The sequence below is a fragment of the Dendrobates tinctorius genome, unplaced genomic scaffold (genome assembly GCF_039654945.1).
Source record: "Dendrobates tinctorius isolate UK_male_01 unplaced genomic scaffold, ASM3965494v1 ptg000012l, whole genome shotgun sequence".
Lineage (NCBI taxonomy): Eukaryota > Metazoa > Chordata > Amphibia > Anura > Dendrobatidae > Dendrobates > Dendrobates tinctorius.
Window position 1 is genome coordinate 14,773,852 of NW_027361680.1, and position 17,812 is coordinate 14,791,663.

Sequence of the window (17,812 nt, forward strand, 5' to 3'; positions counted from 1 at the left end):
TTTCAGGAGTTATTTTTTAAATTTTAAATTCTGTGGAAGCATGGTTGAAAAGCAATGTCTGACTTTCATTTGTTCATTTTGTTCAGGACCCGGACCTGCGACACCCATCGGACTGAACTGCCCCCCGGGTGAGTATAATAAAACTTATTTTTCATATCTTTCAGGTCAGACCGGGGGCTTATCTGCAGCATTATATAATGCTGTAGATAAGCCCTGAAAGGCTGTGGCCGCATCTTATAGTGGCCAAAACAGGTGACAGGTTCGCTTTAACTTTTTACTGTACTTAATAGTCCCCTTAGAAGACTTGAAGCTGCAATCATCCGATTGCCTATGCTACACATAGCAGGGCTTAAGCATTGCTCTTTATAATAAAATTAATGGTCCAGCGTTCACAGAAGCATCATGACAACAGACATAGGGGGTCTTCTGCAGACCTCCGGCTGTCATGCAACTCATCGGTGCTCTGTGATCACAAGACAGGGGCATCGATGAACAGGACTTGTGACGCGATTCCAACCAATGCCTGTTAAATTCCTCTGTCCGTGATCAACAGCGGCATTTAACTGGTTAACAGCTGCGGGTGGATATCGGATCCACCCGCGGCTGTTAGAGGCACTTGAATGCTGATTAAATCAGACCTCAAGTGCGAGAAAAGATGCAGGCTCCGCGCTGGAGCCCGCATCGAAGACAGGGACACAAACTACGACATAAATTTACGTAAAAAATAGCAAAGGGTTAAGAGCAGTGCTCCCTAGCTTTATAGTGTGTGCTCCTTGTCTAGCAGAGCAGCCACCTTGGAGGTGACGGGCAACTTTGGCAATGAGATGTACACTACATAATTAAAAATCCCTCTGTTCTTGAGAAGGGAGACATTTAATGAAGTATAAGCTGCAAAGCTGTATGTTTTCCAACCCCTTTGCAATTGTACCCATTTAATAAATAGAAGCATAAAACAGGCCTGTGAGTTAAAAACGCACTAAGGAAAAAATAAAATTGCACAATAAACCTGACAGAATGAGACTTGTTTTAAACATTATTAGTTTCCATATCTGGGATATCAGTGTGTTATTGTATAGGTATTTTCCCTTTAAAACATCAGTGTAAAGAAAAGTTTATGCATGATCACTTTCCAGACTGAATGATATTGAACAGGAAATGAAACACTGGGTCATATTAAGCTGGCGCAAAGTTGTAAGACATAAAAAACCTCTGGCTGAAGAGTTGCTCAAGAGAAATACCACAGTACTTAGTTGTAATAAAAAACCTCTGGCTGAAGAGTTGCTCAAGAGAAATACCACAGTACTTAGTTGTATGGGAACACAAAATTGGGAATGTACATGGAGGACAGAAATGAAGGAAATTGTGCCCAGAACACAAGACAATACCAGACATTTATATCGCAAGTGGTTTCCATCTGGTTTCAACTAAGAGTCCAAGAAGATTAGAATACAAACCATATTTTAGAAAATCTCCTGATTCTCTTCTCATTTAATATTTCATGTCTACCTTTCTAGCTATTCAGAAAAGGAACACTGGTCAAATGTGCAAAGGTACAACCAAATTGCTTTCAAATTTGATCCTAATCATTAGCTTCTAAAAGCTTTTACCTCTTCCTGCAAACTAATCACAATATTCCCTTGCACTGAAGATACAGAAATACGAATCACCAAATACCAAACTATAGCAAAAATCAAATGAGAAACAAGTCCATAAGTCTGCTAACATGGAATCAACTACAGGGTTCATCGTCTACAGGGGTCATCAGCTACAGAGGTCATCAAAGATGCAATAAAAGCACATTCTATCATTCAAGATGCTCACGCAATAACAGCATCAAGCTCACACATACATTTTTTCTTTTTTTTTTCATCCTCCCATTCTACCTGCCATTAGATTTTTTTTTTGTCCTTCCAGTATGTGGGAATGGTGGGCATCCCAGCACTGAGCTCCCAACTCCATTTCCCACAATGACTTGTACAAGCTACCCAAGGCTGGGGGCCCCACTGCCCAGTACACATCTATGGCTTTAATGAGTGGTACCACGTGACCGGTGAAGGCAGGAAGGGAGACCATGGAGAAGCAGGGATGCAGAGACGCACCAGGGAGGGGGTAAGTATAAGCGATATTCACCTGTCCCGGGTCCATCGCTGCTCACCGCTGTCTGCCAGGTCCTCTGTCAGTGATGTTCAGATAGCAGAGGGCGCGATGATGTAGTCAGTGCGCGCCCTCTGCTTAACATCACTGCAGAGACCCGGCAGACAGCGGCGAGCAGCGATGGACCCGGGACAGGTGAATATCGCAGGTGCCGGGTCCTGAGCCAGCAGCGACACCGGCACCTGGTCCCCAGGGACGGAGGAGAGGTGAGTATGTCATTTAATTTTTATTTACAGCAGCTGCATATGGGGACATAATCTATGGAGCATTTTATGGGGGCCACAAATGGGGGCATAATCTATGGAGCATCTTATGGGGCATAATCTATGGAGCACCTTATGGGGGCAGCATATGGGGGCATAATCTATGGAGCAGCATATGGGAGCATAATCTATGGAGCATCTTATGGGGGCAGCATATGGAGGCATAATCTATGGAGCAGCATATGGGGGCATAATCTATGGAGCATTTTATGGGGCCATTATTAACCTTTGTACAGCATTATATGGGTGTATTTTGTATGGAGCATCTTATGGGGCCATTATCAACCTTTGAGTGGCATTATATGGGTGTATTTTGTATGGAGCATCTTATGGGGCCCATCATGAACTGTTTGGAGCATTATATGGGGCTCTTGATTCAATATGGATATTCAAAAACATTTAACCTACTGATGTGTCTCAATTAATTTTACTTTTATTGGTATCTATTTTTATTTTTGAAATTTACAAGTAGCTGCTGCATTTTCCACCCTAGGCTTATACGCGAGTCAGTAAGTTTTCCCAGTTTTTTGTGGCAAATTTGGGGGGGGGTCGGCTTATACATGAGTATATACGGTATGTTTTGTTTTTTGAACACTAGGCACTTTGACACTGAGGCAATTTTTGCTTTATGAACTTTTGAGCAATTTGAACCACATTATATTGGTGTTTTTCCTCCTTAAAGCGAACCCGTCATCAGGATTTTGCAAAGTAAACTACAGGCATAGTCAGGTTGGCACTGTTACACGGATTAAAATGATACCTGGGTTGAAGAAATCAGTTTGTTTGTTATTTTAAAGACCACAATATAAACTGCACAAGCGCAGTATTTAGCATAGGAGACAGGTCACTGAAGGTCCAGTAACTTGTCATTTAGGCTATGTGCACACGTATGCAGAAAGTTCCTGAGAAAAACCGGACTCCTTCCCAGGAAATCCGCAATTTTTTTATTTGCGTTTTTTTCGCGTTTTATGGCGGGGGTTTTTTGCGGATTTTTCGCGTTTTATGCCGGAGCATCCTAATACAATGAAATCCGCAGATTTTCTGCAAAATTAATGAACATGCTGTGTTTTTTCCACAATGTGTTTTTTTTGTGGAAAAAAACGCATCATGGGCACAAAAATTGCGGATTTCATTCTAATAATAGGATGCTTAATGTATGCGTTTTTTAAAGCGTTTTTGCTGAGGAAAAATGCAACAAAAGCGCAAAAAAAGCTAAAAATCCTGAACGTGGATTTTTAAGCCCAAAAGGATGAATATGAGAACAGAGCACCAAATAAAGAGCCGTCCTGCAGGCCGCCCCAGAGAATGACAATCTCATTAACTGAAAACTGCAAACAAAGATTAAATAACCACAAGATGGGTTTCATCAACCAACGTATCATTTTAATCAGTGTAACAGCACCAACTTGATACTATCTGTAGTTTACTTAGCAAAATCCTGATGACAGGTTCGCTTTAACAAGTACAGTCCACTGATGACATATCTTTACTGAGAAAGACATGCATCGGGAAGGATTTTTTCTGTGGTATACATAATCAGATCGATACTGAGATACTGCTCTTGTTACGGTGGAAGCAAATACAGAGGGCATGACAAAGTGGATAGATTGGACCAAGTGTTTCTGCTACACAGGAATCCTTTGACGTGTGACATTCCTACTGCTCAAATGGGAGAGATCTACACTTTGTTATGCACTATAGAACTTTGAATGTGCTGTATCAAAGACTCAGTAGACCCGTCTATGGGTCATAGTTTCTCTATGTTTTGTCTGACAGGGGTTTATTTTGATTTTATTGCATTTATTAAAAAGTTATGTTTTAAAGGAATCTTTCCACACTGTATAGAATATATATCCTAAGATATTAGAATCTGTAAATACAGTTGTGGCCAAAAGTATTGACACCCCTGCAATTCTGTCAGATAATACTCAGTTTCTTCCTGAAAATGATTGCAAACAAATTCTTTGGTATTATCTTCATTTAATTTGTCTTAATTGAAAAAAACACAAAAAGAATTGTCCTAAAGCCAAATTGGATATAATTCCACACAAAACATAAAAAGAGGGTGGACAAAAGTATTGGCAGTGTTCGAAAAATCATGTGATGCTTCTCTAATTTGTGTAATTAACAGCACCTGTAACTTACCTGTGGCACCTAACAGGTGTTGGCAATAACTAAATCACACTTGCAGCCAGTTGACATGGATTAAAGTTGACTCAACCTCTGTCCTGTGTCCTTGTGTGTACCACATTGAGCATGGAGAAAAGAAAGAAGACCAAAGAACTGTCTGAGGACTTGAGAAACCAAATTGTGAGGAAGCATGAGCAATCTCAAGGCTACAAGTCCATCTCCAAAGACCGGAATGTTCCTGTGTCTACCGTGCGCACTGTGGCTAACCTCCCTAGATTTGGACGGAAAAGAAAAATTGACTAGAGATTTCAACGCAAGATTGTGCGGATGTTGGATAAAGAACCTCGACTAACATCCAAACAAGTTCAAGCTGCCCTGGAGTCCAAGGGTACAACAGTGTCAACCCGTACTATCCGTCGGCGTCTGAATGAAAAGGGACTGTATGGTAGGAGACCCAGGAAGACCCCACTTCTTACCCCGAGACAGAAAAAAGCCAGGCTGGAGTTTGCCAAAACTTACCTGAAAAAGCCTAAAACATTTTGGAAGAATGTTCTCTGGTCAGATGAGACAAAAGTAGAGCTTTTTGGGCAAAGGCATCAACATAGAGTTTACAGGAGAAAAAAAGAGGCATTCAAAGAAAAGAACACGGTCCCTACAGTCAAACATGGTGGAGGTTCCCTGATGTTTTGGGGTTGCTTTGCTGCCTCTGGCACTGGACTGCTTGACCGTGTGCATGGCATTATGAAGTCTGAAGACTACCAACAAATTTTGCAGCATAATGTAGGGGCCAGTGTGAGAAAGCTGGGTCTCCCTCAGAGGTCATGGGTCTTCCAGCAGGACAATGACCCAAAACACACTTCAAAAAGCACTAGAAAATGGTTTGAGAGAAAGCACTGGAGACTTCTAAGGTGGCAAGCAATGAGTCTAGTCCTGAATCCAATAGAACACCTGTGGAAAGATATAAAAATGGCAGTTTGGAGAAGGCACCCTTCAAATATCAGGGACCTGGAGCAGTTTGCCAAAGAAGAATGGTCTAAAATTCCTGAAAAGCATTGTAGGAAACTCAGTGATGGTTACCGGAAGCGGTTGGTCGCAGTTATTTTGGCTAAAGGTTGTGCAACCAAGTATTAGGCTGAGGGTGCCAATACTTTTGTCTGGCCCATTTTTGGAGTTTTGTGTGAAATGATCAATGTTTTGCTTTTTGCTTCATTCTCTTTTGTGTTTTTTCATTTAAGACAAATTAAATTAAGATATTAATACCAAAGAATTTGCATCATTTTCAGGAAGAAACTGAGTATTATCTGACAGAATTGCAGGGGTGTCAATACTTTTGGCCACAACTGTATCAACAGGTATCCAAGCTGCGTATCTTATTCACAAACAGCCCTAAAATGTGTTAAAGGGAAGACCAAAAATAAATAAAGACATCAGGGGCATTCTGCATCTAGAAAAAAACACAAACATTCAATAAACATGGCAAACGTGTGAAGGAAAAAAAATAAAAATAAAAATCACACACATATAGTATCTGAGTTACTTTGCAGTACTTGATGACAAGTGGAAAAGACAGCTTTTATAATGCTATTTAGGCTGGTTTCACATTAGGGTTTTTATAGCTCAGCGCAACGTTCGCTATCGGTCGCATGCGCCATGCTCCCCTATGTTTAACATGGCAGGCGCATGGTCTAGCGCTTGCATGCGTTCATCAGCGTTTTCGTGCACTGCGCTTTTTCCAAATGTGCGCCCAGATGCGCTAGACGCTACATGTTGCATTTTTTAAAAAGCGCATGCGCACGGAATTCGCCCAAAAAAATCACATTACAGTCTATGGGGTCGCTGGCGTGCGCTTGGTCATGCGCACGGCAGCGCTTTTGAGCGCATGCAATTTTTGAGTAAACAATGTCTAGACACTTGTTTAAACCACCCCCTACACAAGAAACATTGTTTGGGAGGAGTGTAGATAAAAGAAAGTGTCTGCTCTGGCAGACCACTATCTCCCGAAAGCCTTGAAGAGACCAGACAGCCTGCAAGAGACCAGACCAATATTTGGATCCAAGCTGCATCACCAAGAATGTGAGTATTCTTAAATCTAATGTTTGCCTGTTCTTTCCAATGTATTATGTACTAATGCCTTTTATTTTTTTTATTGCAGTATGTCTTCTGGGGATGAATATCGGCCGTCCCGTGCTGAACATGCCCAAGCAGAGTGTGATGTGAGTATATTCCTGCCCTACATTTTTGGCAAGTATAGCTGCTGCATCTACAAATGTGTAATAATTTTTGTTCTTTTTCAGACATCATCGGATACGGCATCTGAGTCCCAATTGCAGAAACAGCGTAACCAAGTCCCGGCGGGGAGACGTAATGTAAGTATAGTCTTTTTTTTTTTTCGTTCTCCTGACTTTTTTTCTGTCCTGATTTTCATCTTCAATCTTTCTTCTTTTCTGTATATTTTTACTTCTCTAATTTTTCCAAGATTGTTTTTTTTTTTCTAGGTTCCACAACGGGATGAAGACGTCTATCTGGACAACGATTCCCTGATTCGCCTGGTCCAGGAGAGTGTCCCGTTGTGGGACAGCCGTGACCAGCAGCACGCGGACACCACTGTGACCTGGCAGCTCTGGAATGAGGTGGCCGCAGCGATGTAACAAATACCCCTTTGTTTGTTACACTGGTCATCACCTGATGAAGGCAGATTCACCGCCGAAAAGCTTTGTGAGGACATAATGACCAAGTAAAGAAGTTTCTTTTCCATCCAAAACAAGTGTCTGTCTTGGCCTGAGCGCCCTAATCAGCCGTACTTCTCTTTCCTTCTAATTTACACCCTTCTGGGTGAGCGGCTTGGTGCAACACAGACCCAGCAGGCTTCCAACCATCCTGCAAGACCTGAAAGACGGAGGACCTGTGGTGACATCAGCATCACATGACGCCCCTGTGACCAGCTAACCTTGGAACCTGGAAGCCAGGATGACGAATGGTGCACGATAAACACTGCAGGCTCTGCAAACGTGGTTATGCCGGCAGCATAACCACGGCAAGTTAGTGTACTTTGTTCCTAACCTACTCTATTTGACCACTGGGTATCACACAAGGAGCGCCCCCTCCTCTCTCCCATTTTGTTTCTACTATAGCGCCACTGGCGGGGTTAACCCCTTGGAGGAGGCTGCAGCCTGGACCTAGGTCATTAGGAGACTTCCACAATTGGAACTAATCGAATCCAGAATTTCTGATGCTTCTGTGCGGACCATTAATACAGTAACAGTACAACCAGAACTGAAGATTACTTTGTTCCCATCCGGGGTAAATCTATTGGTCTATATAAGGTTAATTTCTAGTTTTCGTGGAAACACTTCGGCTGATTAATTTATCAACTAAGAGCAACTTAGTGAGTAAATCCCCTATGGACACTCAATGTCCTATAATGCAAATGGTTTACTTTGTATGAATTGCCTATAAGTCACTTGCTGATATTAACCTGCTCACGGGCTTCTAACAGGGTATCTTCTTGTAATAGTCTATTGAAGGGGATAACCTTGTTTCCACAGTACTCGGAGCAAATTTATAGCACTTTATTAACTTTTTACTTATTCACTTGCGCATGTGAAGGCTCCCGCTTTGGAGCAATCATTAAGCAAGGATTGAAGATATCTGCTGATTTATTATTTACCTTGGTTAAACTTGTGTAAATTACCTATAAAGTCATGCTACGGTAAGAAACTGCTCACTGCCACTCAGCAGGTTTCTTGTTTGTATTGTATCAACATATTTTAAAAAGTTCATTTTATGATACAGCCACACACACACTAATATATATATATATATATATATACATATATATAAAAAAATTTTTTTTGTGTTCATTGTTTTTAAAATGGAGTTCTATAAGAATAACAGGGAAACCCATAGACACTCTTAGGCGTCTGAATCCTGCAGCCGCACAACAGGAATCCAATGCCTCACATGCTGCTCTGCAGCAAGCCATTCCTGAGGCTAAATCCCTCTGCTGCTCCTCTGAGCACGCTCACGAAACGATCTCCCATTGGAGGTCGGGAGTCACGTGCTCGGGTCCTTCACTAGATCTGATTGGTCCATCTCAGAGATCTGGAAGGTCCCGGCAGCGCACAGCTATAAAAGGCCCGCATGGCCGTTCGGCCATGCGCTAGTATAGACTTTTCTTGCTAGATGTGTGAATGGTGACGGATGTATGATTCTGATGACTGACTCATTTGAAACCCCTTCCCTCTGATATTACGCATGTGGATAGGGAAATAGTTCAGCAGTCAGCGCCAGTCAATGGCAAGCCTTAGGCCACTGTACACACCGCACCTCTACGCTAGCGTCCGACATTGCGCCTGCTTCCTAGCTTTGTCATCTAGCGGCAGTGTCCTACGCCGCGCTGCAGCCCTCCTTGGCGTTCGCAGTAGCAACGCCGCACACATGGTAGGTCTAGACGGACGCAGCTCCTCTGCCTCGGGTCCTGCTCCTATGACCTGATACCGTGTGTGCATTTACCTGAGGCCTGTGTTACTAACAGGCTCAGCGTTTTTGTATGTTTATATTACAGCGCCTCTGTGTGAACAGAGTCCGCTTTGCACACTTCGGGTGAAGTTGAACCGTGCGCAATATACCGCCATATAGCACGTCTGCCATTACTCAGCAGCGGTTATAACACCTTCTGCACGGTGGACCACGAGCGGCGAAAGCGCTTTTTTATTTAGTGCGTTCCGCCGTTCCTAACAGACACATACTCATTAATGAAGCATTGGGCAATAAAGACGGAACTTCCCCTAATGAACCCACCATAAGAACACTTGGTTACCTAAGTACGGAGGACAGGAAACATGCTTGAACTTTTTCGTGTCTACGAATCCAAGTGTAAAATTGATATTGTCAACCACATAGATATCATGTTTCTCCAACAGTACATACAGTGCCTACAAGTAGTATTCAACCCCCTGCAGATTTAGCAGGTTTACACATTCGGAATTAACTTGGCATTGTGACATTTGGACTGTAGATCAGCCTGGAAGTGTGAAATGCACTGCAGCAAAAAAGAATGTTATTTCTTTGTTTAATTTTTTTTTAAATTGTGAAAAGTTTATTCAGAGGGTCATTTATTATTCAACCCCTCAAACCACCAGAATTCTGTTTGGTTCCCTTAAAGTATTAAGAAGTATTTCAGGCACAAAGAACAATGAGCTTCACATGTTTGGATTAATTATCTCTTTTTCCAGCCTTTTCTGACTATTTAAGACCCTCCCCAAACTTGTGAACAGCACTCATACATGGTCAACATGGGAAAGACAAAGGAGCATTCCAAGGCCATCAGAGACAAGATCGTGGAGGGTCACAAGGCAGGCAAGGGGTACAAAACCCTTTCCAAGGAGTTGGGCCTACCTGTCTCCACTGTTGGGAGCATCATCCGGAAGTGGAAGGCTTATGGAACTACTGGACAGCCTTTGAAAGTTTCCTCCCGTGCCGAGGCCAGGCTTGTCCGAAGAGTCAAGGCTAACCCAAGGACAACAAGGAAGGAGCTCCGGGAAGATCTCATGGCAGTGGGGACATTGGTTTCAGTCAATACCATAAGTAACGTACTCCACCGCAATGGTCTCCGTTCCAGACGAGCCCATAAGGTACCTTTACTTTCAAAGCGTCATGTCAAGGCTCGTCTAGTTTGCTCATGATCACTTGGAGGACTCTGAGACAGACTGGTTCAAGGTTCTCTGGTCTGATGAGACCAAGATCGAGATCTTTGGTGCCAACCACACATGTGACGTTTGGAGACTGGATGGCACTGCATACAACCCCAAGAATACCATCCCTACAGTCAAGCATGGTGGTGGCAGCATCATGCTGTGGGGCTGTTTCTCAGCCAAGGGGCCTGGCCATCTGGTCCACATCCATGGGAAGATGGATAGCACGGCCTACCTGGAGATTTTGGCCAAGAACCTCCACTCCTCCATCAAGGATCTTAAGATGGGTCGTCATTTCATCTTCCAACAAGACAACGACCCAAAGCACACAGCCAGCAAAACCAAGGCCTGGTTCAAGAGGCAAAAAATCAAGGTGTTGGAGTGGCCTAGTCAGTCTCCTGACCTTAACCCAATTGAAAACTTGTGGAAGGAGCTCAAGATTAAAGTCCACATGAGACACCCAAAGAATCTAGATAGCTTGGAGAAGATCTGCATGGAGGAGTGGGCCAAGATAACTCCAGAGACCTGTGCCGGCCTGATCAGGTCTTATAAAAGACGATTATTAGCTGTAATTGCAAACAAGGGTTATTCCACAAAATATTAAACCTAGGGGTTGAATAATAATTGACCCACACTTGTATGTTTGAAATTTATTAAAATTTAACTGAGCAACATAACTTTTTGGTTTGTAAGATTTATGCATCTGTTAATAAATCCTGCTCCTGTGTGAAGTTTGAAGGCTCTAACTTATTTGCATCTTATCAAACCTGCTAAATCTGCAGGGGGTTGAATACTACTTGTAGGCACTGTACATGAAGGGATTATCCCTAGCAGATTGCGCCTCAGTCAAAAATCCTCTTTTCCCCAAGATCTAATTTTCACTGAAGAATGGGACCAACATATATTTAATTGCTCCCTTGGCATGATAAAATTATTGATTTCAAAAAGAAAATCTCTTGCCATGAAAGCACTTGATGAAATGAAGGCACTCAGGGAATCTTTAGAATTATATTCCCTGTCGGCGGACTATCCTGAAACAGATAACATCTTAAAATTAAAGTAAATTAAATTGGAAGATGATACCATCAAACGGAAAGCCTCGAAAACTAGGCAGGGATAGGAACGAAACTAAAGTCAGTCCTGGGGAAAAACTATCCCTACAGTAACCAACTAAAGAAATAAGGGACACAATATCTTGGTCCAGCGGTATTAAACTGTGTTCCAAATTATTATGCAAAAAGAGTTTAGGAGTGATAAGGTTAGAATTTTTTTGTTTGTCATTTAAACTCATTGATGGTGATGTGTGTCAGGGCTCTTTATATCACTGAAAGCAATTGCAGATACCTGTGCAAATTAGTTTGGCAGGTGTGTCCAAATAAAGGCAATACTACTTAAGAAGGCTGTTCCACATTATTAAGCAACCTACATTTTTTGCCAAAATGGGAAAGAAAAAGGATGTGTCGGCTGCTGAGAAACAACAAATTGTGGAGTATTTAGGTCAAGGCATGACTACAATCAACATTGCCAAGACACTTCATCGTGATCATCGCTCAATCAAGAAGTATGAAGCCGATTCCCAGCACACACGTGTGCGTGTTGATAAGGAAAAATTGAGGACTCTTTCCAACAGGCAATTGCGTCAGGTTAAAAGAGCAGCTGCAAAAATGCCTTGTCATAGCAGCAGACAAGTTTATGAAGCTGCTGGTGCCTCAAACGTCCCCCGAACAAGATGCAGGGTCCTTCAGAGGTTTACAGCTGTGCATAAGCCATCCTGTCGACCACCTCTAGCCACTGCACACAAGCAGAAACGGCTCCAGTGGGTCAAACGATACATGAAGACTGACTTCCAAACTGTTTTGTTCACCGATGAGTGCCGTGCAACCCTCGATGGTCCAAATGGATGGAGTGGAGGATGGCTGGTTGATGGACAGCCCATGAAAACACGGCTAAGGCGCTAACAAGGAGGAGGTGGAGTAATGTTTTGGGCTGGAATCATGGGGAGAGAGATTGTCGGCCCCTTTAGGATCCCTGAAGGGGTAAAGATGAACTCCATAATCTATGTGGAGTTTCTAAAACAGCACTTCCTGCCATGGTTCAAGAGGAAGAACCGTGCTTTCCGCAGCAAGATCATTTTCATGCATGATAATGCACCGTCTCATGCTGCAAATAACACATCTGCATCTCTGGCTGCTATGGGCATAAAAGAGGACAAACTTATGGTGTGGCCACCATCTTCCCCTGACCTCAACCCCATTGAGAACCTCTGGAGCATCATCAAAAGGAGTGTCTATGATGGCAGGAGGCTGTTCACATCTAAGCAACAGCTCTGGGAGGGTATTCTGTCCACATGCAAAACAATTGAAGCACAAACCATCCAAAAACTGACAAATTCAATGGACGAGAGAGTTCAGTAGCTTCTTTCGAACAAGGGGTCCTATGTGCAAATGTAACATCACCTAGAATAAAGTTTTGACTTGAAAACTGTTTGATTTCATTTTGTAATAAGCTGATAATGCTTATAATTTCACAATTGACCATTTTTTTTGTTCAAAATAAAAATAAAAAGGTTGAAAACTCTGCTGTGCATAATAATTTGGAACATGCATTTTGAGTGTTTCTTATTTTTAAAAATATACTGTTTTCATAGGCAGGTTGTTCAAAAACATTGCAATTATACTAGAATAGTAGATGACTGGAAAATAACAATGACTGCAATTCATATAGGTAATTTAGAGAAAATATGAGGAAATATTTTTTGCATAATAATTTGGAACACAGTGTAGTGGAAAGTTTAACATTTCTAGTACTCAAAATCCAACTAACACTAGCACTGGGGAACCTGTATCCTTGCATAAGAAACAAAAGATTTATGACGATCACAAGAAATCCCTAAATAAAACTAATAAACCTATAACTTCTAGGTCACAGCCAAATGTAACTGAAGTTGAAAGTATTGAGATGGTACTAGACCAACCCATAACCCAGATTGATTTGACTAACTGGTTGAAGCCAGTTCCACTCTACAATCAAGTATTTGATGTTGTGGGTAATCACGATTCTTCAGGCCCAATACCAGTAGATCTCGGTCTCAAGAACATCAGTATACCATTGACCAACTTAGATAATGCTTTAATGAATTTATCTATTTTGACAATCCATCCAAGTCCCTCGCCCCAGGATGACCAAACCCAACAATTAGAAAAATCCATTGATAATACACTTAACAGAATTGAAACACTGAATAGCTCACCACTCCTTCCGAGAAAATTCACCTCTTCTGAGGAACTTTTAACTTTAGCCGTGGAAGAGGTGCATAGCATCGTTAAACCTTCCACTGACGGGGAAAAAAGACTGGGCTACGGGAAACTAAAATCCCACAGTTTTTTTCAAATGGTTCAAGTCAGACACCCAAAAAGAAAAAGAAGTCCAGGGGGTGTAGGGGAAGTGGGAGAAATAAACACAGACCTACAAGTACATTCAGATCCATCTATGAAGACAAAATTGATGTGACTACCTTAGCTACAACACCTTGTACACCAAAAATATCTTTTAAGGGTTACAATGGTGTTGAAAAAGACCCCAAAACTGTTGGTATTTTTAATATATCCAACCATGTTGGATGAAAAATGGCAAATGAGGTTTAACACATAAGTTTAAGGTTATGCACATGGGAAGGAGAAACAGATGCTATAATTACTTACTAAATGGGAAACTGCTGTGGAAATCAGACATGGAATAAGACTTAGGCATCTTAGTCAATAAGAAGCTAAATTGGAGTGCCCAGTGTCAGGCAGCTGCCACCAAAGCAAATAGGGTCATGGGATGCATTAGAAGAGGACTGGGGACACGAGATGAAAACATAATTCTCCCGCTGTACAAATCACTCGTCAGACCACACTTGGAGTATTGTGTGCAATTTTGGACGCCGGTGCTCAAGAAAGACAAAACTGAACTTGAAAGGGTTCAAAGGCGGGCTACTAAAATGATAAATGGAGTTGGTTCACTACAATACCCAGAAAGGTTATCAAAATTAGGTCTATTTACTCTAGAAAAGAGAAGACAAGTATATCAGAGGGCAATTCTCTCCAATGAACTGTTTGTACCAAGGACTGTGACAAGAACAAGGGGGCATTCTCTTCGTTTGGAGGAAAGACAATTTTTGCACCAGCAAAGAAGAGGGTTCTTCACGGTAAGAGCAGTGAGGCTCTGGAATTCTCTTCCTGAGGAAGTGGTGATGGCCAACTCACTGAATGAATTTAAGAAAGGAATGGATGCTTTTTCTTGTGAGTAACAGTATAGAAGGTTACGAATAACAGAATATTTTAGGTAGATGGTTGACCCAGCTTAGGGGAAGGAATTTTTTTCCCTATGGAGAAAATTGGCTTCTACTCTGTGGGTTTTTTGCCTTCCCCAGGATCAACAATGCAGAACAGCTGCACTAAAAATAGGCTGAACTAGATGGACATAAGGTCTTCCTTCAGCCTTCAAAATTATGTTACTATGTATTATCAAAGGGGGAAATTTCCCTCTCGAGTCATGGTTTATCCTTCTGTCCAATAGCACCCCTTAATACATTTGCTCTCTATCTTGAAACCTTTCAGCAGCTAATTTTGAAAGACCTTAGATCTTTCACCCAAGATAAAAAGCGTGATAACTTGACTAAAGCTGAGAGATTAGCAATAACAACACTCCGGAATAACAACGATATCATTATCAAGGGCGCAGACAAGGGAGGGGGGTATCGTTATCATGAACAGAGGTTGGTACATACGTGAAGGTCTGAGAATCCTTGGGGATAGGGACTATTATAAAAAACTTGGGTGCGACACATCAGTTCAAATTTTCCTTGAATACAAGGAAAGGATTCAAATTGCCGCCCAAGTAGGTTTATTAGATAAAAGAGAAAAGAGTTTTTTGAACATTCAATACTATCGGACTCCTTTCTTTTATTTTTTACCAAAAATTCTTACGGACACTGATAATCCCCCTGGTCGCCCAATTATTCCTGGGAATAGTTCAATCACAGCAAACCTTTCCCACTACATCGACCTTTACTTGCAAAAGTACGTGTTAACCTTGAATTCTTACCTTAGAGATTCTGCACATCTAATTAAGTTGTTAAAAGAAGTGCCCCTCCAAAACCAATATTTGTTCTGTACCTTAGATGTAGGCTCTCTTTATTCAAATATTCCCCATGTCTTGGGTCTAGAATCTGTTGACTATTTTTTGTCTCTAGACCTGACTATAGTAACTGAACAGAAAAAATTCCTCCTTGACGGGATTGATTTTATATTAAAAAACAATGTTTTCACATTTGAAGGTGTGGCCTATAAACAAATCAAGGGTTGTGCAATGGGGACACGTTTCGCGCCCAGTTATGCCAACCTGTTTATGGGTCAATTTGAATCACTGTTCATAGACAAGTGTCCCCTCACCGGAGGACATATTTTTTACAGGTGCTTTATTGACTATCTGTTTTTAATCTGGTCTGGGACTACTGAAGAGTTATCACTTTTCATTGATAATTTGAACCTGAACCCGTGGGGTCTTAGTTTTACCTCTACTTTATCAGAGGTGGGTGTACAATTCTTAGATCTTTATTCAAAGAGGTGAGGGTGGAATTGTGCACACTTCGACCTATTTCAAGACGGCCGATGTGAACAGTTACCTCACCTTCAATAGCAGTCACTTGACAAGTTGGCTCCTAAATGTGCCAAACGGACAGTACTGGCGCATCAGGAAAAATTGCAGTCTGGATTATGATTTTCTTAAGGAATCTAAAATCGTTAGAGAGAAGTTTAAGAATAAAGGATACCCTAAGAAGCTTTGGAGGATGCCTTTAATAGGGTTAAAAGGAAACCCAGGAGTCCTGCCTGGAAAAAATGGATGCCAATAAATCTGGAAGAATTGCCAACAACAGCAGAGCTGAGCTGAGTCTGATTACAACTTATAATCAGGGCTGTGGCGTCGGTAAGCCAAACCTGCGACTCCTCAATTTCCCTTACACCGACTCAGACTCCAAGACTCCCACATATATTGCTAATATTTCAGTGAAAAATTTATTGTAGTACAATGTGAACATCAGACATTATTTTTATGATACAATAATCTAGATATTTAGATAGAACATAATATATATTTATTGGAATAGAACTTTAGAACACAAAAAACTGTAATAAATTGTAAATATGTAATACACTATATAATATCGATTACATATACTGTGTGTATGTACCGTATATACTCGAATATAAGCCCAGATTTTCAGCCCATTTTTTGGGCTGAAAGTCCCCCTATCGGCTTATATTCGAGTCATATACACCGGGGGGTCGGAGGGGGAGGGGGGGCAGGGGTGTCAGGTCATACTTACCCATCCTGACGCTGTCTCGAGCCCCCAGCTTCTCCGCGCTCTCTCTTCCTGCCTTCAGCGGTCATGTGGTACCGCTCATTAAAACTCATGAATATGCGCATATTCATGAGTTTTAATGAGCGGTATCACACGACCGCTGAACGCAGGAAGAGAGAGCGCAGAGAAGCTGGGGGCTCAAGAGACAGCGTCAGGACGGGTAAGTATAGCGATACTCACCTGTCCTGCGTCCATGGCTGCTTGCTGCTGTCTGTCATCGGTCAGTGACTTCAGACAGCAGAGGGCGTGGTGACGTGATTAGTGCGCGCCGCGCCCCCTGAAGTCTGAATGTCACTGACCGATGACGTGCCAGACAGCAGCAAGCAGCCACGGACGCAGGACAGGTGAGTATCTGACACCGAGCGACGGAGAGGTGAGTATGTCATTTTTTTTATTTTTACATGCAGCAGCAGCAGCAGCACATGGGGGAATAATCTAAGGAGCTTCTTATGGGGTCAGCATATGGGGAAATAATCTAAGGAGCTTCTTATGGGGTCAGAATATGGGGGAATAATCTATGGAGCATTTCCCACCCTAGGCTTATACTCGAGTCAATAAGTTCTCCCAGTTTTTTGTGGCAAAATTAGGGGGGGGGGGGTCAGCTTATACTTGAGAGTATATATATAATATATATATATTATATATACACACACAAACACACACATACATACATACATATATACACACACACACCACTATGTAATAAACTATGTAAGTGGCAAAAAACAGTTTTCAACAAAAACATACTAAATAACATTTGTGCAGTCTATGAATTTGTTCTAAGAAATAGAATTGCCTCCATCAGATCTTCCTTCATAGATGACCTCACATCTGACCTAATAATTTTAAGGCTAGAGAACAACCTCTCTACACTAACTTGGGTTGAAGGCAAAGCAGTAACCACATGGACAACATCTCTAACAATTTCCGGGTATAAAGGAATTGCCTTGTGCACAGTCAGTTTTGATGAACGGTTGAATTTTTCTATTTCTTTGAGAGCAAGTGAAACATTTTGCTGAAATATGGTCAATCTGCTTGCTATAGGAGACGGAGTGAAATCTTTTTCCTTGCGGCAACGCTTTGCCTGCTCCATGTCATCCAAATACTTGTCAAAGTCAAACGCCTCATCTGAGGAGGATGAAGATATGGCAGCAGTAGCACTGTCA

At 41.9% G+C, this 17,812-nt stretch overlaps 1 protein-coding gene across 3 annotated transcripts in view; it reads right to left on the reverse strand.

Moving 5' to 3' along the window:
* KIFAP3 (kinesin associated protein 3) overlaps positions 1 to 17,812 on the reverse strand; it is a 687,730-nt gene that overhangs the window by 552,941 nt on the left and 116,977 nt on the right. The gene's annotated exons all lie outside the window — the stretch shown is intronic.